The following is a 25,211-nucleotide window of genomic DNA, read 5'->3' on the forward strand; positions in this document are numbered from 1 at the left end:
TTACTTTGAAGAGAAGCAGCGAACAGGAAGCACTTCTTTTGTTGTTGGAATTTTCCCCCCTTTTTCCTCCCCAGTTGAACCTGGCCAATCACCCCACTCTTCCGAGCCGTCCCGGTCTCTGCTCCACCCCCTCTGCTGGTCCGGGGAGGGCTGCAGACTACCACATGCCTCCTCCCATACATGTGGAGTCACCAGCCGCTTCTTTTCACCTGACAGTGAGGAGTTTCACCAGGGGGACATTATAGCGCATGGGAGGATCACGCTATTCCCCCCAGTTCACCCTCCCCCCCGAACAGGTGCCCCGACCGACCAGAGGAGGCGCTAGTGCATCGACCAGGACACATACCCACATCCGGTTTCCCACCCACAGACACAGCCAATTGTGTCTGTAGGGACGCCCGACCAAGCCGGAGGTAACACGGGGATTCGAACCAGCGATCCCCGTGTTGGTAGGTGACAGAATAGACCGCTATGCTACCCGGACGCCCAAGGAAGCAGTTCTGTCCTCTTCATCTGTTCCATCTAAACTAACACCAATTCCCCAAACTCAAAAATCCCCCTATAAATATATGTGTGTATATATACTATATATATATATATATATATATATATATATATATATATATAGCATTTTTTCCCGAAACCGTCAATGGTGTTGTAAGTGCTCAACTAATGAGGAGCGTAATATCAACACGGATACAGGAAATCCTGTATCCGTGTTGATATATATGTATGTATGTATGTATGTATGTATGTATGTATGTATGTATGTATTGAGCAGCGTGTCTGTGTTCCTGGTTTATGTTGATGTGATATACAGTGGCTTGCAAAAGTATTCATACCCCTTGAACTTTTCCACATTTTGTCACATTTCAACCACAAACATAAAATATATTTTATTGGAATTTTATGTGAAAGACCAACACAAAGTGGCACACAATTGTGAAGTACAAAGAAAATTATACATGATTTAAAAAAAACAAAATAAATAAAAAACTGAAAAGTGCAGTGTGCAAAAGTATTCAGCCCCCTTGAGTCAATACTCTGTGGAACCGCCTTTTGCTGCAACTCCAGCTGCAAGTCTTTTGGGGTATGTCTCTACCAGCTTTGCACATCTAGAGACTGACAGTTTTGCCCATTCTTCTTTGCAAAACAGCTCAAGCTCAGTCAGATTAGATGGAGAGCGTTTGTGAACGGCAGTTTTCAGATGTTGCCACAGATTGTCAATTGGATTTAGGTCTGGACTTGGACTGGGCCATTCTAACACATGAATATGTTCTGGTTTAAACCAGTCCATCGTAGCCCGGGCTTTATGTTTAGGGTCGTTGTCCTGCTGGAAGGTGAACCTCCGGAGGCCCCAGTCTCAAGTCTTTTGCAGACTCCAACAGGTTTCCTTCCAAGATTGCCCCGTATTTGGCTCCATCCATCTTCCCATCAACTCTGACCAGCTTCCCTGTCCCTGCTGAAGAGAAGCACCCCCAGAGCATGATGCTGCCACCACCATGTTTGACAGTGGGGATGATGGTGTGTTCAGAGTGATGTGCAGTGTTAGTTACCCGCCACACATAGCGTTTTGCATTTAGGCCAAAAAGTTAAATTTTGGTCTCATCTGACCAGAGCACCTTCTTCCACATGTTTGCTGTGTCCCCCACGTGGCTTCTGGCAAACTGCAAACGGGACTTCTTATGGTTTTCTTTTAACACTGGCTTTCTTCTTGCCACTCTTCCATAAAGGCCAGACGACCAATAGTTGTCCTGTGGACAGATTCCCCCACCTGAGCTGTGGATCTCTGCAGCTCGTCCAGAGTCACCACGGGCCTCTTGGCTGCATCTCTGATCAGTGCTCTCCTTGTTCGGCCTGTAAGTTTAGGTGGACGGCCGTGTCTTGGTAGGTTTGCAGTTGTGCCATACTCTTTCCATTTCCGGATGATGGATTGAACAGTGCTCCGTGAGATGTTCAAAGTGTGGGAAATCTTTTTATAGCCTAACCCTGCTTTAAACGTCTCCACTACTTTATCCCTGACCTGTCTGGTGTGTTCCTTGGACTTCATGATGCTGTTTGCCCCCCAATATTCTCTTAACAAACCTCTGAGGCCGTCACAGAACAGCTGTATTTGTACTGAGATTAGATTACACACAGGTTGACTCTATTTAGTCATTAGGTCAACATTCGATCATTCAGCAATCAGCAGGCAACCTCTGAAGGTAATTGGTTGCACTCAGAGAAAAGGGGGCTGAATACTTTTGCACGCCGCACTTTTCAGTTTTTTATTTGTAAAAAATTTTAAAATCATGTATAATTTTCTTTTTACTTCACAATTGCGTGCCACTTTGTGTTGGTCTTTCACATAAAATTCCAATAAAATATATTTATGTTTGTGGTCGTAACGTGACAAAATGTGGAAAAGTTCAAGGGGTATGAATACTTTTGCAAGCCACTGTATGTATGTATGTATGTATGTATGTATGTATGTATGTATGTATGTATGTATGTATGTATATGTATGTATGCATGTATGTATGTATATGTATGTATATGTATGTATGTATGTATGTCTATATACTGAGCAGCGTGTCTGTGTTCCTGGTTTATGCTGACACAAACAGTGATTGTGAAAGAGTAACTTACACCATAGTTCGTAGTAGTAGGTGCAGCAGCCGGTCTCTCCACAGCAGTGACCCGTCTCACACAGGTAGCCGCCGTTAGCATTAGCCCCAGGGCAGTAATGGGGTCTACCCAGCAGGGGCAGGCTGCCACCGGAGTGGTACTCCATCTCGCCCCTGCTCAGCTCAGCCAGAGCCTCGCACCACAGCCAAGAACACCGAGCCTGGCCTGGAGATGGACTACATTTTCAAACCAGTTTTAGTGGAAATGCACATGCGGAGGTTGACTTCGCGAGGCTCGAGGGCTCTTTAGAGGGCTCTTTAGAGGGCTCTTTAGAGGGGCGTCGGTTCGATAGGTTGTTTTTTAGTAGCTCTGCAGGAGGTTACGTGACGGCGAGCCGGTGGGCACATGTCTGGCAGGTCTGCAGGGAAAGTGAGCGGTTTCAGGGGCCCTAAAACTAAGAGACCCCCAAAAAATCAGAACCTTTAAATGATCTTTGTCTTCACCACCGACAGAAGGAAGCTACTGTTAAATAAAGTTCATGCGGCTGAAAACACGTGACGCGTTTCATGCATTGTACAACCTCTTCCTTACAGTTTGAAAAGACACGAGATCGTATCCAACACTAACGACACTCGGAGGTCAAGGTCGTCTGCTGACGCGGTGACCCCTGGAGCCAATGGGAGTGCACCGATTTAACCTACGACACTATTGGGACTGACGTCGGGTGAGGAATCGAACCTGTAACTCTGTTGTAACAGGACACCTGCCGGCCGCTCGCAGCTCCAGGAGGACCTGAAGGACCACAGGGATGTAGTTTAATGTCCGACTGACGGTCTGCAGCACCTGGACCAGTAGGCGAGGAACTGTGCCAAGCACGGGTCATGGTCCAAAACTGGAGGGGGGGAGAGAGACAGAGAGGGAGGGAGGGTGGGAGAGAGACAGAGAGGGAGGGAGAGGGAGGGAGGGAGGGAGGGAGGGTGGGAGAAAGACAGAGAGGGAGGGAAGGAGGGAGAGAGAGAGGGAGGGAGGGTGGGCGAGAGACAGAGAGGGAGCGAGGGAGGGAGGGAGAGAGTCAGTATAATACCTATCAACACATGACACATATCTGTCAAACTGTGATCCTTACTGGAGAGACAGAGAGCTGGTCAGAGAGAGAGACAGAGAGCTGGTCAGAGAGGGAGGGAGAGGGAGAGGGAGGGAGAGGGAGGGAGGGAGGGTGGGAGAAAGACAGAGAGGGAGGGAAGGAGAGAGACAGAGAGGGAGGGAGAGGGAGGGAGGGAGAGAGTCAGTATAATACCTATCAACACATGACACATATCTGTCAAACTGTGATCCTTACTGGAGAGACGGAGAGCTGGTCAGAGAGAGAGACAAAAACACAAAGAGGGGGAAAGAATTAAGACAATAGTTTATTGATAAACAGCATCACAGTACATCCCTCCTGCCATCTCTCTCTCTCTCTCTCTCTCTCCCCCGCTGTCTCTCTCTCTCTCTCCCCCGCTGTCTCTCTCTCTCTCTCCCCCGCTGTCTCTCCCGCTGTCTCTCATGCACACACAGAGCTGCGATGTCCATGACTACAGGCCTATTTGATATTCATCACCGCACCAGCTGAAACCACAAGCCGACACAATGCTTTCTCTCTCCTCCCTCTCTCACTCACAAACACACACACACACACACACACACACACACACACACACACACACACACAAACACACACACACACACACACACACACACACACACACACTGACAAACATGGAAGTGCGGTGTGAAGAGTTGAGGTGATTTGGTGTCCCTGCAGAAGCTGACAAGTTGATTTTAAGGTTTCCAAGGAAGGCCGGGCTGTCACAGCTGCAATGCTGCATGGTGCACACACACACAGAGACACACACACACACACACACACAGACACACACACAGAGACACACACACAGACACACACACACAGGCAGCACACCACAGTGTGAGCATGAAGCCAACGGGTAGTTGTGAGTCGCGGCCCCTTGCAGGACAACATGCAGCACAACCGCCGCACCTGCAGCGGCGGCAACAACCGACACCGGCAACACAACGTCTCCAACACACACGCGCACACACACGCGCGCGCGCGCGCGCCCGTCCTTGCTTCCGTTAAGGTCCGTGTGCACGTCGGTGGACGGCGGTGTTGCAGAACAGACCGGAGGTTAATTCAGCAGATGGCGGCGCGAGCCGCCCTCCGTTAGCGGCACCGTGCCCCTCTCCGTCACAAACAAAAACAAACCCACCTGTCAATCATCCCCGAACGGCTGCGCGAGGCTCCGCTGACGCCGTCCGCCGGTTCGACTCCCCGATCCGCTCCGGGTGTCGGTGTTTCCTCGGGCCGCTCCGTCTCCAGTTCCCCCCGCCGCTCCTCTCGCCCCTCGGTGCGACCCTCCGCCAGCCCCCGCCGCCATTAACACCGGCGTTAAGCCAGCGGCACACACACACGACGCCACTTCCGGTTTTCGCCTGGCTTATTTTGGTTTTTGGTTTTTTCTTTCAGAATAAAAGCCCCGTTTTCAGTCGGCGCCGTACAACCGCTTTCCTGCTGACGCCGACCTTTAAAATCAGGGGAGATTTTACATTTGAATATTTTTGTAAAAAGACAGTGAATTCCTTGTCATGCCAGTATTTTGATATATCTATAATGGCATAACTTGAGTTTCAACTAGTTTTGCTACTACAGAGAGACGTGACTTGCGCACGTTAGTTCAACATGAGATCCCTGCCATTTGCACAGACAGTGTTTCATTTACACCTATAAACACCGTCATTTAACTGTTTATGTCACCTTTGACCTTCAGAGTAATTTACATTAATCTAGACATACATAGATTAATTTTTACTTTTTTTAAGACGTCTGCGTTTCACGGGCAGAAACCGATGAAGTCAGTCTTGTGGTTTTGGCAAACAGGTGGAAAATAAATGTCGACTTTAATTCAGATTCGATCATCGGTTCCGTCGCCATTAGAACCCCCTCCGAGCGTGCTCACGGGGTCAGACTGCACAGCACCGCCGCCGCCGCGGGCGCCGCGGGCGGACCTGAGAACCGGGGGACGGCGAACCGCCTGAGGTATCGCCTGTTGAAGTCATTTCGTACCACGCAGCAGCTTTTATTTTGAAAGATAACTGCGGATCCGGAGACTTGGTGTTTGACTTGACGAGCGCCACCAGCCGGTGACGGCCCCGCGGCCCCGCCCACATCCGCCCGGCCATCCCGGCGGAGGGTCGGGGCCGTCCCCTGTCGCGGGGAACTGGACAGAAATGTCAGCAAACACACGCCACCACACATCGCTAATCGGCGAAAAACCGGCGGCGTTTTTTATCAATAATAATCTCGTTCGTCAGTGAAAGAACAGACGGAGGCAGGACGAGGGTGAGAGAGCATGTGCGTGTTTGTGGGGATGTTAAAGAGACAGAGACAGGAGCGACACGACACCGCGCCGCCGCGGCAGCGCCAGCGAATCTGGCCGGAGCGATGATGGACAGCAGGATTTACGGAGTCTCATGGCGCACGCCCCGCGACGTGATTGGTCCGTGGAGTCCTGTTATGAGCCAATCACATGACATGCTGAGCTGAGCTCGGGGAGGATGCTGCTCCATAGCAACAAGACATGTTTTTTTCTGTCGTTCTCCGTCTTCCTGCAGAACAACTTCAGTCACATCACGGCCCGTGTGAAGAAGCTCCTCCCCTTCATCGAGCTCATCCGCCACAGACCAACATCCCTCAAAACCACCTTCAGTGGCTTAGTCAAGTTCAGCAACATGATCAGACTGATGTATTTGTTATAACCTGCAGACTGTGGCTGTACTGGTCAACGCCCAGTAACCAACAGTAGTAGACTGTGGCTGTACTGGTCAACGCCCAGTAACCAACAGTAGTAGACTGTGGTTGTACTGGTCAACGCCCAGTAACCAACAGTAGTAGACTGTGGTTGTACTGGTCAACGCCCAGTAACCAACAGTAGTAGACTGTGGTTGTACTGGTCAACACCCAGTAACCAACAGTAGTAGACTGTGGCTGTACTGGTCAACGCCCAGTAACCAACAGTAGTAGACTGTGGTTGTACTGGTCAACGCCCAGTAACCAACAGTAGTAGACTGTGGCTGTACTGGTCAACGCCCAGTAACCAACAGTAGTAGACTGTGGTTGTACTGGTCAACGCCCAGTAACCAACAGTAGTAGACTGTGGTTGTACTGGTCAACGCCCAGTAACCAACAGTAGTAGACTGTGGTTGTACTGGTCAACACCCAGTAACCAACAGTAGTAGACTGTGGCTGTACTGGTCAACGCCCAGTAACCAACAGTAGTAGACTGTGGTTGTACTGGTCAACGCCCAGTAACCAACAGTAGTAGACTGTGGCTGTACTGGTCAACGCCCAGTAACCAACAGTAGTAGACTGTGGTTGTACTGGTCAACGCCCAGTAACCAACAGTAGTAGACTGTGGTTGTACTGGTCAACACCCAGTAACCAACAGTAGTAGACTGTGGCTGTACTGGTCAACGCCCAGTAACCAACAGTAGTAGACTGTGGCTGTACTGGTCAACACCCAGTAACCAACAGTAGTAGACTGTGGTTGTACTGGTCAACGCCCAGTAACCAACAGTAGTAGACTGTGGTTGTACTGGTCAACGCCCAGTAACCAACAGTAGTAGACTGTGGTTGTACTGGTCAACGCCCGGTAACCAACAGTAGTAGAAAGTTTCTTTATGAACGCTCAATAAACCAGGTAAGAAAATCAAAGAAAGTTGAATCAGCTCATCTGGACACGTTTATTGACAGATACGTTTCATCCTCATCTAAGTGACCTCTTCAGTCTCAACTGACTGCAGGAACCCCACCCTTATAACCAATACAGTGGCATAACGACCCAAACCAACCATCAGTTTCATATGCAAATATGGGTGTGACCATTAACTAGAGTTTCCATGGCCATGTGTACTATTCACAGAGGACTGGGGAATAGTTGTTATCACAGCATTGTAAGATGGCGACAGATGTACTCTTACATCTGAAGAGCGGACGACCACCCCTGAACCGAAGGGAGGTGGGGAGGGGGCGCTCAGAGTACATCTGTCACCATCTTACAATGCTGTGATTGCAACCATCCCCAGATCCTCTGTGAATAGTACACATGCTACATATGGTACACTAAAACTATAGTGTCCTCTAGTGGTTGCGTTAGGTTCTCCCTAGGGAATCAGATCAACAGATGTGTGTATTATTCTAATGATAGTTAAAAAAATCTATTTTTAATTTATCAATCATCGCCTGCATCAACTTTGCCAAAAAAAGTGTCCCCCCCCCCCCCAAGGACATGTTACAACGAAGGCTGTTGCAATAAAACTTTTTATTTTTTGTTGTTTTAAATGTAATCCTTCTGTCTACCAAAGCACTGAAGGGTCAGACACTGAAACCCCATACATGTAACAATAGGATTGCTGTTCCTAGTTTTTGTTGTTCCGGGGAACTTTTAGAGTGGGACACATAAAAAAAAAGCTAAGGCTGGCTAGCAGTGGCGCCCCCAAGGGGTGGCCAGGGGTGGCCACGGCCACCCTGATACTATCCCTGGCCTCCCCGCTGCCCCCCCCCCCCAGCCACGAGTCGCATCTGCAGAATATGCTTCTGATTATGCAGAATAAGCTTCTATCTGATATCTTACATTAGGTGCTGTTCATTTAAATCAATAATGTATATTTTTCTTAACTCTCATACTGACAGTTTTCCACTAGCCTATAGTACAGTAATACTACAACAGCAGCACAGAATTCCCCAAATTCAGTCGTGGCTTTTGGTTTTGGTGTGCCACCCCAAGATGTTCAGTGGCCCCATTTTGCCCCCCCTATGAAACATGTGTGGGGGCGCCACTGCTGGCTAGAGCTGTACATAATGGCAAAACTGTTACGTTGATAAAGTCAGAAGTAAGCAAGTTCAAGTGCTTTAACCGTCCATTGTGTACGGCTTGGTAAGAGCGGAACAGAAGGACACACGGTGGCAGCGGAGTAAGCGCCTAGCTGCCATTAGACGCAGACGACAGCTGCTAGCTAGCTGCTTAGCTTTGATGAGCCGACGGGCTAACCGGACCGCCACTGCCCGATCCGTTGCGAAAACCCGATTTGTTCAACGCATGCGCGAAAATGCGTCAACGCCTGTCACCGCTATCGTTTCACAACGCTGTTGAAAAGCGCCCTCTCCGCCTTGACGTCGTGGATTCTTTTGCCAGACAGTTCCGTAAATTGCTTCCACACACTGCCGAAAGGAAGTAGACGCATTTCCGCGCATGCGTTGAACAAATCGTGTTTCCGTAACGGATCGGGCAATCAAAAATCAAAATCAGTTCTTTTTGTGTAACCGGTTACTTTCTTGCCCGGTGCGGGATTCGATACGAGGTGTACTGCACCACAAGGCGACGTCACTAACCGCTCGGCTAAAGGGTCAGCAGACCCGTTATGGGTCTTATTAGTAGTCTACAGTCGTCACCCTCCCCGGAAGCGCGCCCTCGCGCTTTGTTATTCCCGCACTCCGAAGAGATTTCTGAGGATCTGCACACTTCCGGATCCCACCGCTGCCACCAATGTAACCGGTCATTTTCTTGCCCGGTGCGGGATTCGATACGAGGTGTACTGCACCACAAGGCGACGTCACTAACCGCTCGGCTAAAGGGTCAGCAGACCCGTTAGCTAGGAGCTAACGTGTCTTATTAGTAGTTTACATTTGTATAGCCCAATATCACAAATTACTAATGTGCTTCAGTGGGCTTAACAGCAACAAAACATCCCGTCCTTAGACCCTCTCTTCGGATGAGGAACAACTCCCTAAAAAAAACCCTTTAACAGGGAGAAACAATAGGAAGAACCCTCAGGGAGAGCAACAGAGGAGGGGTCTCTCTCCCAATGACACGGACATCGCAACAGGGGAGCGGAGAAAGGAGCTGACGTCGGCATGGAAGGACTGAAACCTCCGCCAATACTGGTTGTGGAAGAGTTGGAAGGAGGCGTTCACACTGTACACGGACCTTACCATGCCCGAGGCAGAAGAAAGTACGAGAGTCAAACTGTTCTACTCTCTCATAGGCGAGAGTGGACGAGAGCTTTTGGACTCTCTGGCGAGTGAGGGTGAGTCAGCGAGAACAGCGAGTTCAGTGATGGGACTGTTTGACAAACACTGTAATCCAAAAGTGAGTGAGACTGGAGAGAGGTGCAGTTTTTTTTTTTGCGGAACCAAGGATTAGACGAAAACATTGACCAGTATGTCACAGACTTGAGAGTGTTGGCCAGTTGTTGTAATTTTGGAGACATCAGAGACTCACTGATAAGAGATCGAATTGTTCATTCATTCATTCACTCATTCATTCATCTTCAGCCGCTTCTCCGGGGTCGGGTCACGGTTACGGTAAGCTAAGGGGGGCACTCCCCAGCAACGCCGTCCAGCTCCTCCTGGGGGATTCCAAGGCGTTCCCAGGCTAGATTGGACATGTAGTTCTTCCAGCGAGTTCTGGGTCTACACCAGAGTCTTCTCCCAGTTGGCCATCCAAAGGAAGGCGCCAGGAGGCATCCTAATCAGATGCCCGAACCACCTCAACTGGCTCCTTTCACCCTATCTCTAAGGCTGAGCCCAGACACCCTACGGAGGAAACGAGATCGAATTGTGTGTGTCACAAATAGCTCTGCAATGAGGGAGAGATTATTCAGGGACGAGAATATGACACTTGACAAATGCCTGCAGATATGTAGAGCAACAGAGCTGTCAAAGGAGAACAGCAAAACACTGCAAAGACAGACCGTGGAGGAAGTTCATGCACTAAAGCCTACCACAAAGAAAAGCAAAAGACAACGTGATCTGCTGTAAGGTTTGTGGTAAGACACATGAGAGAAACAGAAACAAATGCCCAGCGTTTGGCAAGACATACAAGACGAGTGGAAAAGAAATCATTTCGCCATAAAATGCAAATCAAGAGCAGAGGCCGGCAGGAAATGTAAGCCGGTGCATGCTGTCTCAGAGCAGGACAGTGAAACATATGAAGACATTATCACCATAACAGAAGTAAATGGGGACAAGGAGACGGCAAACCTAGTGACAGAGGGCCACAGTCGAGGCCAACAGCTGTTTGCAGGCATGATGACAGACAAAATACCGGTTAACTTCCAGACAGACTGTGCAGCAACCTGCAGCATCATCCCCACACATCTCCTAAACCCAGAGGCACAACTGGAACACACAGGGAAAAGGCCTGTATTGTATAACACCACCAGGTTGTGTAAATGTAAGGTCAAAGTCAGAAACCCCAGAAACGATAAACTGTACAGACTGGCGTTTCAAGGCGTAGACCAGAGTGGCAGAATTCTTATACTGGGCAGGAAGGCCAGCGAAGCCATGAAACTAATTAAAGTACAGTACGAGAATATCCTGGCCATTGATGACACAGTGAAAAAAGAACTGGGTCCTGTGAAAAATGAGAAAAGATGTGACGAAAACGTGACGGTGGAAAAAATCAAAACAGCTTGAAGATGTCTTGGCCAGTGACGGCTGTTTAGAGGGTGAATATTAAAATAGACGACAGAGTGAAACTGACCTGTGAAACTGCCAAAGCGCAGAGTGCCAGTTGCTAAGATGGCACCTCTTAAAGAGGAACTCAAGGATCTGGAGAGAAGGGGGATCATTGCACCAGTGGAGCATAGCACAGACAGGATAAGCAGTGTGGTCTCAGTGACAAAACCACATGGGAAACTGAGCATCTGCATATGGAGATCTGAAACCACTGAATCAGGCACTTAAAGGAGCCACCCCCCTACAATTGATGATGTCCTCCCAGAGATTTCAAAAGCTTAAATATTCAGTCTGTGATGTAAAGCACTGCTTATGGCCCATCATATTAGACGACGAATCAAGCTCCCTCACCACATTCGCCACCCCATTTGGCCAGTTCCAGTGGCTGAGAATGCCAATGGGAATAAGCCCAGCACCAGAAGTCTTCCAAAGGAAGCTCATGCAAGCACTTAAGAGCTTACCTGGAATATACATCATAGTAGATGATGTATTGGCCACGGGGGAAGGGGCGGCACGGGAAGAGGCAAGTAAAGACCAAGATGGGAAATTCAGACACTTCCTGGTCAGGTGCAGAAAGTGAAACACCAAACTAAACTTTGATAAATTGCAACTATGACGACAGGCTGTACCCTACATTGGACACGTGCTGACAGCTGAGGAGGGACTGCGGATTGACCCGGAAAAAGGGTGTGCGGTCAGGGAGATGCTGAGGCCAACAGATGTCAAAGGGGTACAGAGACTGGTCGGTATGGCAAACTACCTGTCAAAATTCTACGATCAACTGTCAGATGACTGTGAGATTTTAAGACAACTCACACACAAAGATAACGTGTGGGAATGGACCGACATCCATGGGGAAGCATTTCAAAGGCTGGAAGACAAAATAGCCAGTGCGCTAGTTCTGAAATACTACAACCAGGAAGACAAGTTGACGTTAGTGTGGCGCAGCGGAAACAGGACTGGGAGCTGGCCTGACACAGAGACGTAAACCTGTGGCATTCGGAAGTAGGGCACTTACACCTACTGTGAGGGACTATGCCCAAACAGAGAAGGAATGCTTGGCCGTAGCGTTTGGGATGGAAAAGTTCCACCAGTATATCTACGGTAGACAGGTGACAGTGCAGAGCGACCATAAGCCGCTGGAGAACATTCACAGGGAGCCACTTCTTAGTGCACCAAAGAGACTGCAGAGGACGCTACTCAGGCTGCAAAAATAGGATATCAGCGTGAGCTACGTACCAGGCTGAGATATGTTGCTGGCAGATACACGGAGTAGGGCATACATAGCAGAGAACACTAAGGTAGACATTGAGACAGAGACTGGGGACATGGTGAACTACATACCTATCTCTGCTGAAAGACTGAGCTCAATTAGATCTGCTGTCCAGGGTGTCTCCCCGCCTGCCGCCCAATGACTGCTGGACTAGGCTCTAGCATCCCCATGACCCTGAGACCAGGATAAGCGGTTCAGATAATGGATGGGTGGACTAAAGAGGACACAAAGTTACAGAGAGGATTCTGACAGGGTGGCCACAGAACAAAAATGACATCCCGGCAGACATCCAGCACTACCACTCATTCCAGGAGGAACTCGCTTTCCAGGACGGCACAGTATTCAGAGGAGACAGAGCAGTGACACCTGATGCACTCGGAGCTAATAGCACTCGTCGTGTCTGCTCCTCTCACCTAGGAGTAGAAGGATGTCTCAGGAGAGCGGGGGAGTGTGTATACTGGTAAGGGACGAAGGAGCACGTAAAGGCTTTCATCTCCAAATGTGACCTATGCAGGTCAGTAGAGCCTAAGCAGAAATGGGAAACAGTACACCCTCATGAGATGGCATTCAGACCCTGGGCCAAGGTGGGTACAGACCCGTTTTCCTTAAATAACAAAGACAACTTGATAACTATAGACTACTACTCCAACTTTTGGGAGATGATCTACCAGACACTAAGAGCGTCTGGTAGATCATCTCGAGATCATTTAAGATTTATAGATAATTTGTTTGGATTTCCCCTCCCCCCCCTTTCTGCGGCAGCGGTCATGCCATCTTCTTGTTTGTTGGCGTGCGCTATTGACAACAGCATATTTTTCACGATGCCTGCAAGATTTACCATGGATAAATGTCAGCGACATTCACACAATTGTTGACAAACTTTCACCTGCACCTACCGGCGAAAAGTTTCAAGTTGTACATATCAAGTTACGTCCATGCTGGTAGGTGCAGGTGAAAGTGTGTGGACAGTTGTGTGCACGTGGTTGACATGTATCCATGGTAAATCTTGCAGGCATCGCGAAAAATGTGCCGTTGTCAATAGCGCACGCCCACAAACAGGAAACTAGTATGACCGCTGCAGTAGAAACCGGAAGTCAGTGGACTTCGGTTATGCACAGAGTGGATTGAAAGCACGACCTCCATACATCTTGCGCACACACTGCAACGTACAACGTGTCGCTACAGCAGCTGTGTTACGTTTCACCCAACACAACAAACACTGGTCATGCAGCAGATCAGCGCTCCTCACACGCTGCACCTTTAAACCTCAACATAAGGTTATTGTGATAACTACGTAATTCTGATAATTATGTAATCAATGCGTTGTCACTGTGTAATTACTATGTGATTACCATGCAATTACTGTGATTACTTTAAGATTACCGTGTGGTTACAATCTGATCCGATTACTTGATTTATCATGACAATATGCATCCGAGTTTTAGCCACAGTGTGTGTGTGTCTGTGTGTGTGTGTGTGTGTGTGTGTGTGTGTGTGTGTGTGTGTGTGTGTGTGTGTGTGTGTGTGTGTGTGTGTGAACTCTTCAGTCATCTGTGTCAGGAATCAGACAGGAGCTGCTGTCATGAACTCTCGTATCCGTTTCACGGTGGACATACCTTCCCATGTCTTGACATGTGTATCTACACAGCTACACACGTCAAGACCTGGAGACACAAACAGCTAATGTGGCGACAGATTGAGAGACCGTAAGCAGGACAGACAGTGAAACAAACATAGACGGACTGGTATTAAAAGAAGGCCCAGTACAAAAAAAACAAAACACCTCTGCGGAGCATGAGGAAAACGACCGCGTTGGCCGGGAATCGAACCCGAGTCGACTTCATGGGCTTCTTCGGTTTTTTTTACTCCAGACGTACTGGCACGCCCCCAGGCTCCTCTGGTTGGCTATTCAGCACGTTAGAAGTATAGAAGGCTGGCCGCTGCTTGGAAGGCCTCAGCCACCGGATGTTATTTACAGAGTTCTCAGTGCTGCCACGCTTCTTTAACAGGTTTTAACCGGCCCTCAGTGATGAACTGATACTCGTTAAAGTGACGTCATGTGTTGACACATCACCCAGAAAAGCAGTTGGGCAGGACAGCTGCCCAAGCTGAACGGTCTGAGAAGAGCCTGTAGCAAACTGCGTTTCTCCGATGTTTTGTTTTGTGCTGGGACGGACGTGCTGGGTGGGTGGGTGTGTTGTAGGGCTTGAAGAGATCATACACACTATGTGAAATCAAAAGATTGAAGAAACGTGTGCTCCGTTCGCTTTGTATCCACTGAGACCATCATTAAACCCCTAGACAGACAGAATACGTGTACATGCTGCTATCTGCCGCTAGGTGGCGACTACTGCTTATTTATGAAATGACAGCGAGGCTACCGTTTTCCTCGGTTCGGCATTGTGTGTGTGTGTGTGTGTGTGTGTGTGTTCTCCTGGATCTCCACCTTGTCGTGGTGGAGAAGCTTGCGTGTACCAATGAAATGATCCCAAACGCTATGCCATCCGGAGCTCGGATCCTGGTAGGGTCACCCAAGGCGGGTAGGTCAAGGGGGAGGTTTCAGACGAAGCACGATCCAACAAAGACCTCAACAGTGGAACTGGTGGAGGATGTCTCCAGGTCACAATGCCAGTGAGGGTGGATGAAGGCTGCAGCAGAGGGTGGTCTCCAATCGTCTTGGTTCTCCATACCATTAGACTCAGGTCACCCCCTGCCAAGGACCGTGGTGGCTGCAGGAGCATCAGCCTCCCTGTTACGTATCACGAATGAAGACCAGAGGCCAGTGTAGCGAAACCCGAAGGACAGACAGACACAGATCATCGAGAAAACCCAAAGGCGATTTTAATGCAGGAAGATAAACAACACTGCCACAGGGATGATAAACAGGGGAATCTCAGGTGGGGGTTGTTGTGACGATGTGCGTGCACCTGGCTACCAAAGTCCGAATCCGTAGAGCGAGGGGGGTGTCTGAGGAAGTCCGAGATCCAGGAAGTCAAGTCCGAAGGGAGGGGTTCAGGGAGAGAGACGCGGAGGGAGATCGCTGGAGGTCCGGGGAAAACGTGATGGTCGTTGGGGACGAGGAGCGAGGGAGGGTCTTGAGGGAAACAAAAACAGCGAGACGAAACAAAAAACAGGAGTTAGATACTGAAGAACAAAACAACAGCGTGGGAATAGGCACGAGAAAAGGGTAAGCAGGAAAATCACTGGAAAAGGCTTGTCAGAGCTTTACCGCAGGGTTCACAGTACGTCGAAGCACAGAGAGACGTTCTGGGAGACTTCTTGTAGAGGGCTGCCTGATTTCCACAGGTGTGCCTGATGGATGATGGCAAACACCTGGTGCAGCGCAGCGCTCGTCTCCTCAGAGCGCGAGCCGAGCGCTCGGATGTTTCCGGCACGCCCGAGCTGGGGGAGTGGCTTGAACGTGCCGGGGAGGCAGCTCGGGGCGGTGTAACCACAACAGGACCCCCCCCCCCCACGGCAGACACCAGGCGACCGTCCGATGGCGTTGGGGTGGGTCCGATAGAACTCCTTCAGGAGTGCGGGGTCGGCCAGGTAGGATCGGGGCACCCAGCTGCGGTCCTCGGGCCCGTAACCGACCTAGTTCACCAGGTATTGGTAACCCCGGCCCTGGCGGCGAACAGCGAGCATTTGGTTGACGTCCCAGACTAAATCGCCACCGTGGAGGACCCTGGGAGGCGGAGGAGCTTGGGCAGGGGGAGACAGGGGGCTGCAGGCTACCGGTTTGGTGAGACATGAAACATAGGGTGGATCTTAAGTGAGACAGGGAGGAGGAGACGTAGCGCGGAGGGGTTGATGATACGGTCAATGGTGTAGGAACCGACGTAGCGAGGGGCCAGCTTCCGGGAGACTGTCGAGAGGGGGAGGTCCCGGGCCAGTGGCCACACCCTCTGGCTAGGACGATAGGCCGGGGCTTGCACTCTCTGCCGGTTGGCGCCGCGCCTGAACCGCTCTGTGGCCCGTAACATAGCGGCCCGGGCAGTCTTCCAGATGCGATGGCACCGGCGGAGATGGGCCGTGGTGGATGGGACCGCCACCTCCAACTCCTGACAGGGAAACAGAGGGGGTTGGTAACCGAGGGAGCACTCAAAGGGGGACAAACCGGTAGCAGAATACTCCACCCAGGGTAGATGCTTGCTCCAGGAGGCGGGGTTGCTGGTGGTGACGCAACGCAAGGCCGCGTCCACGGCTTGGTTGGCCTGCTCCGCCTGCCCATTGGTGGTATCTGGAGGAGAGACTGGCCGTGGCCCCAATCCCCTTACAGAAGGCCTGCCACACCTTAGAAGTGAACTGGGGACCACGGTCGGAGACCATGTCCTGAGGGATCCCACGGAGACGAGAAGGTCTGCCGTCTCAGCCGCAGAGGGGAGCGCGAGAAAATGGATAGCCTTAGAGAACCGGTCAACAATGGTCAAAATAGTATCATTACCTTGGGACACGGGGAGGCCAGTCACGAAGTCCAAGGCAATTTGTGACCAAGGTCGACCGGGGACAGGGAGAGGGCCAAGGAGACCCGCTGGCGAGCGATGGGTAGCCTTACTGCGGGCACAGGTGGGGCAGGCGGCCACCAACTCTTGTGTCCGCCTCCATATCGGGCCACCAGAAGCGTCTGCAGATGAGGGCCACCGTCCGGTGGACGCTGGGATGACAAGCGAACCGGCTGGAGTGCCCCCACTCCAGCACCTGGGACCAGACGGTGGACGGCACAAATGGGCGATTCCAGGGTCCGTCGCCTGGGTCGAGCTGGGCGTACTGAGCTCTTCTCAGCCCAGGAGACGGCACCCACCACCCGGGCTGGGGGAAGGATGGTGTCAGGGGTGTCCGGTGCGTCAGGGGACCCCTCTGGGAACAGGTGGGGGAGGGCGTCTGCCCTGATATTCTTGTAACCCGGGCGGTAGGTGAGGGTGAAGTCGAACCGGCTGAGAAAGAGGGCCCAGCGCGCCTGCTGGGGGTTAAGCCTCTTCGCCCTTCACATGTAGGTCAGATTTCTGTGGTCTGACCACACAACGAATGGCTGCTTCGCTCCCTCCAACCAGTGTCTCCACTCCTACAGGGCGGCATGGACCACCAGCAACTCCCTGTTGCTGATGTTATAACTCCTCTCCGCTGGGCTGAAACGCCTGGAGAGGGAGGCGCACGGGTGGACTCTCTGGTCCTCCTCCCACCGCTGGGAGAGGACGCCTCCGATGCCCGTGTCCGACGCGTTCACCTCCACGATGAACTGCTTGGATGGGTCAGGGTGAGTGAGCACCAGAGCTGTTGTAAACAGTCTCTTCAAGGCCGAGAAAGCGGCCTCCGCCTCCGGGGTCTAAGAGAAGGGGCGGAGGGTGGAGGTTAGGGCCGTGAGGGGGGCGGCCACTCGGCTGAACCCCCTGGATCTGGTCTTCGTGGGCGAGTCGGGCAGGACCACACACCTGGTGCAGCGTAGCGCAGCGCTCGTCTCCTGAGAGCGCGAACCGAGCGCTCGGATGTGTCCGGCGCCTCCGAGCTGGGGGAGGGGCTTGATCGTGCCGGGGAGGCAGCTCGGGGTGGTGTAACCACAACTCTCTCCACGTAAAACTCCGTCACGCACAGGCGTCCTCCCGCAAGGATGCCCACAAGCACCTAGAAATAGGACAGTCATACTCGCCCCCGAGTGACCGCCGATGATGATGATGATGATGATGATGATGATGATGATGGTGTGTGTGTATGTGTGAGTAAGTGCGTGCGTGGCGTGTGTGTGGGGTGGAGGGGTTGCTGAGTTTCAGTAATTCTGTGTGTATATCTATTGGGTTAAAAGATGAAGAATTATCAAGAGATAGCTATATCAGGTTTACTGAAGATAAGTTATGAATCAGATGTAAGATGAAGATAAATGTGAATCATAGAAACCGTTTTTAACCCAGCCACTGAGGAGGCACAAACCAGAGCATCCTTAGTGCCGGTCCCAAGCCCGGATAAATGGGGAGGGTTGTGTCAGGAAGGGCATCCGGCGTCAAACCTTTGCCAAATCAAATATGCGGATCATAAATCAGATTTCCATACCAGATCGGTCGAGGCCCGGGTTACCAACGACCGCCACCGGTACTGTTGGCCAACAGGGTGCCGGTGGAAACTATGCTACTGTTGGACGAAGGAGAAGGGGGGGGGGGCATATCCAGAGGCAGCTAGAGAGGAGGAAGGGTAAGAGTGTGGAGGTGAGAGTCAGAACTTTGAATGTTGGCAGTATGACTGGTAAAGGGAGAGAGCTGGCTGACATGATGGAGAGAAGAAAGGTAGGCATCCTGTGTGGGCAAGAGACCAGGTGGAAGGGGAGTAAGACCAGGAGTATCGGAGGTGGGTTCAAACTCTTCTACCATGGTGCGAATGGGAGGAGAAATGGGGTAGGGGTAATTCTGAAGGAAGAGTGTGTCAAGAGTGTGTTGGAGGTGAAGAGAGTGTCAGACAGAGTGATGGAGATGAAGCTGGAAATAGAAGGTGTAGGGCGTCATCCACCGTTTTCACCTCCACTCTTGCATCCTCACCATTTTACTGTCCTCCCTCTCATTCACGCATATGTATTTCGTCTTGCTCCAACTGATTTTCATCTTTCATTCCTCTTCTCTCCAGTACATACCTCCACCTCTCCAGGCTCTCTTCAACCTGCTCCCTACTCTCACTACAGATCACAATGTCATCCACAAACATCATCGTCCACAGAGACTCCTGCCTGATCTCGTCCGTCAACCTGTCCATCACCATTGCAAACAAGAAAGGGCTCAGAGGCGATCCTTGATGTAATCCCACCTCCACCTTGAACCCATCTGTCATTCCAACCACACACCTCACCACCGTCACACTTCCCTCATACATATCCTGCACCACTCCTACATACTTCTCTGCAACTCCTGACTTCCTCGTACAATACCACACCTCCTCTCTCGGCACCCTGTCATAAGCTTTCTCTAAATCTACAGAGACACAATGTAACTCCTTCTGGCCTCCTCTATACTTCTCAATCAACATTCTCAAAGCAAACATCACATCTGTGGTGCTCTTTCATGGCATGAAACCATACTGCTGCTGCTGCTGATCGTCACCTCTCTTCTTAACCTAGCTTCTATTACTCTTTCCTATATCTTCATGCTGTGGCTGATCACCACCTCTCCTCCTCTTAACCCAGCTTCTATTACTCTTTCCCAAATCTTCATGCTGTGGCTGATCAGCTTTATACCTCTGTAGTTGCTACAGTTCTGCACATCGCCCTTGTTCTTGAAAATCGGTACCAGTATGCTTCTTCTCCACTCCTCAGGCCTCCTCTCACTTTCCAGGATTGTGTTAAACCATCTAGTTAAAAACCCCACTGCCATCTCTCCTAAACACCTCCATGCCTCCACAGGTAGGTCATCAGGACCAACTGCCTTTCCACTCTTCATCCTCTTCATAGCTGCCCTCACTTCCTCCTTGCTAATCCACTGAACTTCCTGATTCACTATCCTCACATCATCCAACCTTCTCTCTCTCTCATTTTCTTCATTCATCAGCCCCTCAAAGTACTCCTTCCTCCTTCTTAGCACACTCTCCTCGCTTGTCAGCACATTTCCATCTCTATCCTTCATCACCCTAACTTGCTGCACATCCTTCCCAGCTTGGTCCCTCTGTCTAGCCAATCGGTACAAGTCCTTTTCTCCTTCCTTAGTGTCTAACCTCTCATACAACTCTCCATACACCTTTTCCTTTGCCTCCACCACCTCTCTATTCGCGTTACGCTGCATCTCCTTGTACTCCTGCCTCCTTTCTTCATCTCTCTGACTATCCCACTTCTTCTTTGCCAACCTCTTCCTCTGTATACTTTGCTGTACTTCCTCATTCCACCACCAAGTCTCCTTGTCTTCCTTCCTCTGTGCTGATGACACACCAAGTACCTTCCTAGCTGTCTCCCTCACTATTTCTGCAGTGGTTGTCCAGCCATCTGGCAACTCTCTGCGTTTGGATCCAATCGCAGAGAAGAGGCAGGGGCAGTTGTAGGCGCTTTACTGGACTCCAGAAAACATACAACAACCAAAAACCACCGCCAAACAGGGCAGGCATAAATACAAACACAAATTAACATAAAATACTAAAGACACGAAACACTCGCTCACAATGAGGAGGCAGACGAGGGTTCAGGAGACACGGGCATCCGCAGACCGACGCTCAGCTTTTCCAAGACTCGACAGCGTCTCTCTGCAAAGCACCCGGTCAGATGGTCCCCAGCACAGGGGCGCCTCATCACAGGCCAATCAAGGGCAGCTGCCACTCGTACTGGCCGACAGGGAGCTGTCACACCTGTTGGCTGCCGACCCTCTGGCCAGCGATCGTGTCACACACAGCAGTCTTCCTTCTTCAACTTCCACCATTTCATCCTTGGCTCTGCCTTCACTCTCTTCCTCTTCTTGGTCTCCAAAGTCATCCTACAGACCACCATCCTGTGCTGCCTAGCTACCTTCTCCCCTGTCACCACCTTGCAGTCTCCAATCCCTTTTAGATCGCGCCTCCTACATAAGATATAGTCCACCTGTGTGCACTTTCCTCCACTCTTATACGTCACCTCCTGCACCTACGTCACCTCCCTCTTCTTGAAATATGTATTCACCACAGCCATTTCCATCCTTTTCACAAAATCCACCACCACCTGTCCTTCCACATTTCTCTCCTTGACTCCATACCTTCCCATCACCTCCTCATCACCCCTGTTCCCTTCACCACATGTCCATTGAAGTCCACTCCAATCACCACTCTCTCCTCCTTGGGTTCCCTCTCCACCACATCATCCAACTCACTCCAGAATGGTTCTTTCTCTTCCATCTCACACCCACCTTGCAGGACATATGTGTTGATAACATTCCCCCATCCTACCTGTCTGATCTCCTTAAACCGTCCATTCCATCTCGAGCTCTTCGCTCTCAAAATACAGGGCTCCTGTGTACCCAAAGTGAAAAAGAAGTCAGGCAGTGGCAGCAGGGCCTTTCCCTATCGGGCTCCGTTCTTGTGGAATAACCTGCCTGATGCCGTCAGACAACCAGAGTCTGTTGAGTCTTTAAATCCACACTTAAAACTCATCTTTTTGTCTTTGCCTACAATTAGTTGCCTTTAAAAGTTGAATACTTCACAACCTGTACTGCATGGTGGGTCGATTTCTGTCTCAGTGAATTTCCCAACCACTGTTCTGCTGATGAGATCATAGTGTGTAGATTATAGAGTATAGACTATTGACTATTGCAAATTTTTCTTTTCTCTCACGTCTTTTCTCTCTCTCTGAATGACGTCTTCTCCTTTCTCTTCTTGTGTGTTTGAATGGTGTGATGTGAGTCTCCCCTGTGTGTTCACGTGCAGTCTGTCCTCCTCCCAGGTTTCCATGGTGATGGTGGTCACCACCTGGATACTGCTTGGCATCCCCCTCATCACATTTTCTTTTTATATATCTTATAAATCCATATAATTTTGTTATTCTGTTTCAATGTCACATCCTTCTCTCAATCCGAAGTGTGAACTACCTTTTTGTGTGTGTGTGTGTGTGTGGTGATGGTGGTCGTGTGGCTCGGGTCCTGGGCTGTTCCGGTGGCATCTGGACCCTTCTTGGCGTCCTCCTCATCGTATTATTCATATATTTTATAATTCCATTATAATTGTGTTATCATCTTTCAATGTTGTATTGTGTAAATTGTGTAAACACAACATCGTGTCACGTTGTGCGTCTTGGGAGAGAGATCCTCCTCTGCTGCTCTCCCTGAGGTTTCTTCCTCTATGTTCTCCCTGTTAGAGGTTTTTAGGGAGTTGTTCCTTATCCGATGTGAGGGTCTAAGGACAGGATGTTGTGTTGCTGTAATGCCCCTTGAGGCAAATTTGTAATTTGTGATATTGGGCTGTACAAATAAAACTGACTTGACTTGACTTGACATCCTTGGGCCTTTCTCCTCGTGGCTATGGACCACTTCACAAAGTGGCCAGAGGCGTATGCAGTGCCGGATCAGAGCACCACCACGACAGCGGAGAGGCTGGTGGAAGAGATATTCGCCTGCTTCGGAGTTTCCGCCGAGGTGCACAGCGACCAGGGGCAGAACTTCGATTCCCAGGTCTTATGTGAGATCTGCCAGCAGCTGAGGGTGAAAAAGATGAGGGAGACACCGCTCTATCCTCAAAGTGATGGGCTGGTGGAGCAGTTTAACCGCACCCTGGCCACCCAGCTTGCCGTCCTCACCAGCCAATACCAGCGGGACTGAAACCACTACCTGCCCCTGGTCCTGTGGCCCTACCGGACTGCTGTCCAGGAGTCCAGCCAGTGCATGCCTGCTGCCTTCATGTTTGGGCGTGAGCTCCCGACACCAGTGGATTTAGTTTTCGGGGCCCCGCCTGAGCCTGAGATTGCCGCAGAAAAAGAAATTGACTACCTCCAGAGACTGATGGATTGCCTGCAGGTGATCCAAGACTACACCTGCCGGGCCAGACCAACTCTGGAGTGTGGCAGAAGAGGGCCTATGACAAACAGTGTCTTGAGCTGGCCTTCATGCGAGGGGACATGGTATGGGTGTATTGTCCCGTTCGCAAGAAGGGGATTTCCCCCAAGCTTCGCAGCCACTGGCCGGCGCCCAGCGAGGTCGTGGGCCGGCTATCTGAGGTGGTGTATTGGATGCGCATGGCCGGCCAAGGGCGCATGGTGGTGCTGCACCAGGACAGACTCTCCCCATACCGCCTCATTGCTCTGCTTGTTGTTGGGGCCGGGGGCGACAGTAGCACCCCATGCGCCGATCAGTGTACTTCTCCCCCAGTTGTGCCTCCTGTGAGCCCTAGGTGGCTTATTCACCAGCAACGGCACCCTGGACATTTGAGGGTCTATGTACTGGGTGATGGGGTTGTCGAGGACAACTGACCCCTCGGGTGGGGGCTATGTAGTGACTGGAGGAGGCGGTCGCTCTGACTGTCAGCGGTTCTACACTGAGGGAACACAAAGGCTAATGGGACCGTTCATGTTCGGGTTAGAATTGTGTTTTAGTGATGTTGTGTTCATGTTTTGGTTATTGTTGTGTTGTTTGTTTGGGGGTTCAACTTGGACTGGGTAGATGACTATTTTACTGACTGACTGACTGTATCACCGTGACTAAGACTGATGTTCTTAATAGTTCATGTCTGCTATCCGAAGACGTGAGTGACATTCAGTAAGTAAACTCAGCACTAAATTTATTGCAAGCAGAAAATATTTTAATTTTTGGTAATAAATAAAAAAAATAAAAAAATAACATTATTAGCCAGTTACCATTATTTCAGATAGATGGTTCCGTTTAGAGCATTAAAAATATAGTTTCTGGTTTTCGTTTTCGTTCTTTGAACCGGTTCGAAGCCTTGTTTACACTCTTCTCTCTCTCTCTCTCTCTTTCTCTCTCTCATTGGAAACATACACATTGCCGAAGCAAGTGTGACATAAAACAAAACGATGTACATGGGGTAACTAGTGCTCTACTAGAATAAAGGCTCACCACCCTATAATGTAGAGGCCGTTCATCACGTGGTAATGTGGAGAAATGAGCCACCTGTCTTACCTGTATGTGGTCTACACCAATTCTCATAGAATAACCGGCTGAACCTCCTTATTTTACCCAAAACGTCCCAGTATTTCTACTACTGCTACTTGCCATTATATTGACTTTACTGATTTTACTTCACGGTTATTTCTTAGCAATGTCTTCACATTACTACGTAATGAACGGCCTCTGTATTATATTATAGACTTACCGAATTAGGGAATGTAAACAGAACGTGTCGCACTGCAACATTGTAGTCAAATATATAAATAAAAATAAAGTAAAATATATAAAGAAAAAGAAAAATTCTAATATATAAATGAATATAAAAAGTCAAGAAAAATAAAAAGTCAAATATATAAAGAAAAATATTAAGTCAAACATATAAAGAAAAAGAAAATGTCAAACATATAAAGAAAAAGAAAAATTCAAATATGTAAAGCAAAATAAAGTCAAAGATATAAATAAAAATAAAGTCAAATATATAAAGAAAAATGAAGTCAAATATATAAAGACAAATAAAAAGTCAAATATATAAAGAAAAATAAAGTCAAATATATAAAGAAAAAGAAAAATTCAAATGTATAAAGAAAATAAAAATTCAAATATATAAAGAAAAATAAAGTCAAATATATAAAGGAAAACGAAAAGTCAAATATATAAAGAAAAATAAAGTCAAATAGATAAAGAAAAACAAAAAGTCAAATATATAAAGAAAAAGAAAAATAGTCAAATATATAAAGAAAAATAAAGTCAAATATATAAAGACAAATAAAAAGTCAAATATATAAAGAAAAATAAAGTCAAATATATAAAGAAAAAGAAAAATTCAAATGTATAAAGAAAATAAAAATTCAAATATATAAAGAAAAATAAAGTCAAATATATAAAGGAAAACGAAAAGTCAAATATATAAAGAAAAATAAAGTCAAATAGATAAAGAAAAACAAAAAGTCAAATATATAAAGAAAAAGAAAAATTCAAATATATAAATAAAAATAAAAAGTCAAATATACGTATAAAGAAAAATAAAAAGTCAAATATATGAAGAAAAAGAAAAAAAATGAAATATATAAATAAAAAGTCAAATATATAAAGAAAAACAAAGAAAAATATATAAAGAAAAATAAAGTCAAATATATAAAGAAAATGAAAATGAAAATATATAAAGACAAATAAAGTCAAATATATAAAGAAAAAGAAAAAGTCAAACATATAAAGA

The sequence above is a fragment of the Lampris incognitus genome, chromosome 20 (assembly GCF_029633865.1).
Source record: "Lampris incognitus isolate fLamInc1 chromosome 20, fLamInc1.hap2, whole genome shotgun sequence".
NCBI lineage: Eukaryota > Metazoa > Chordata > Actinopteri > Lampriformes > Lampridae > Lampris > Lampris incognitus.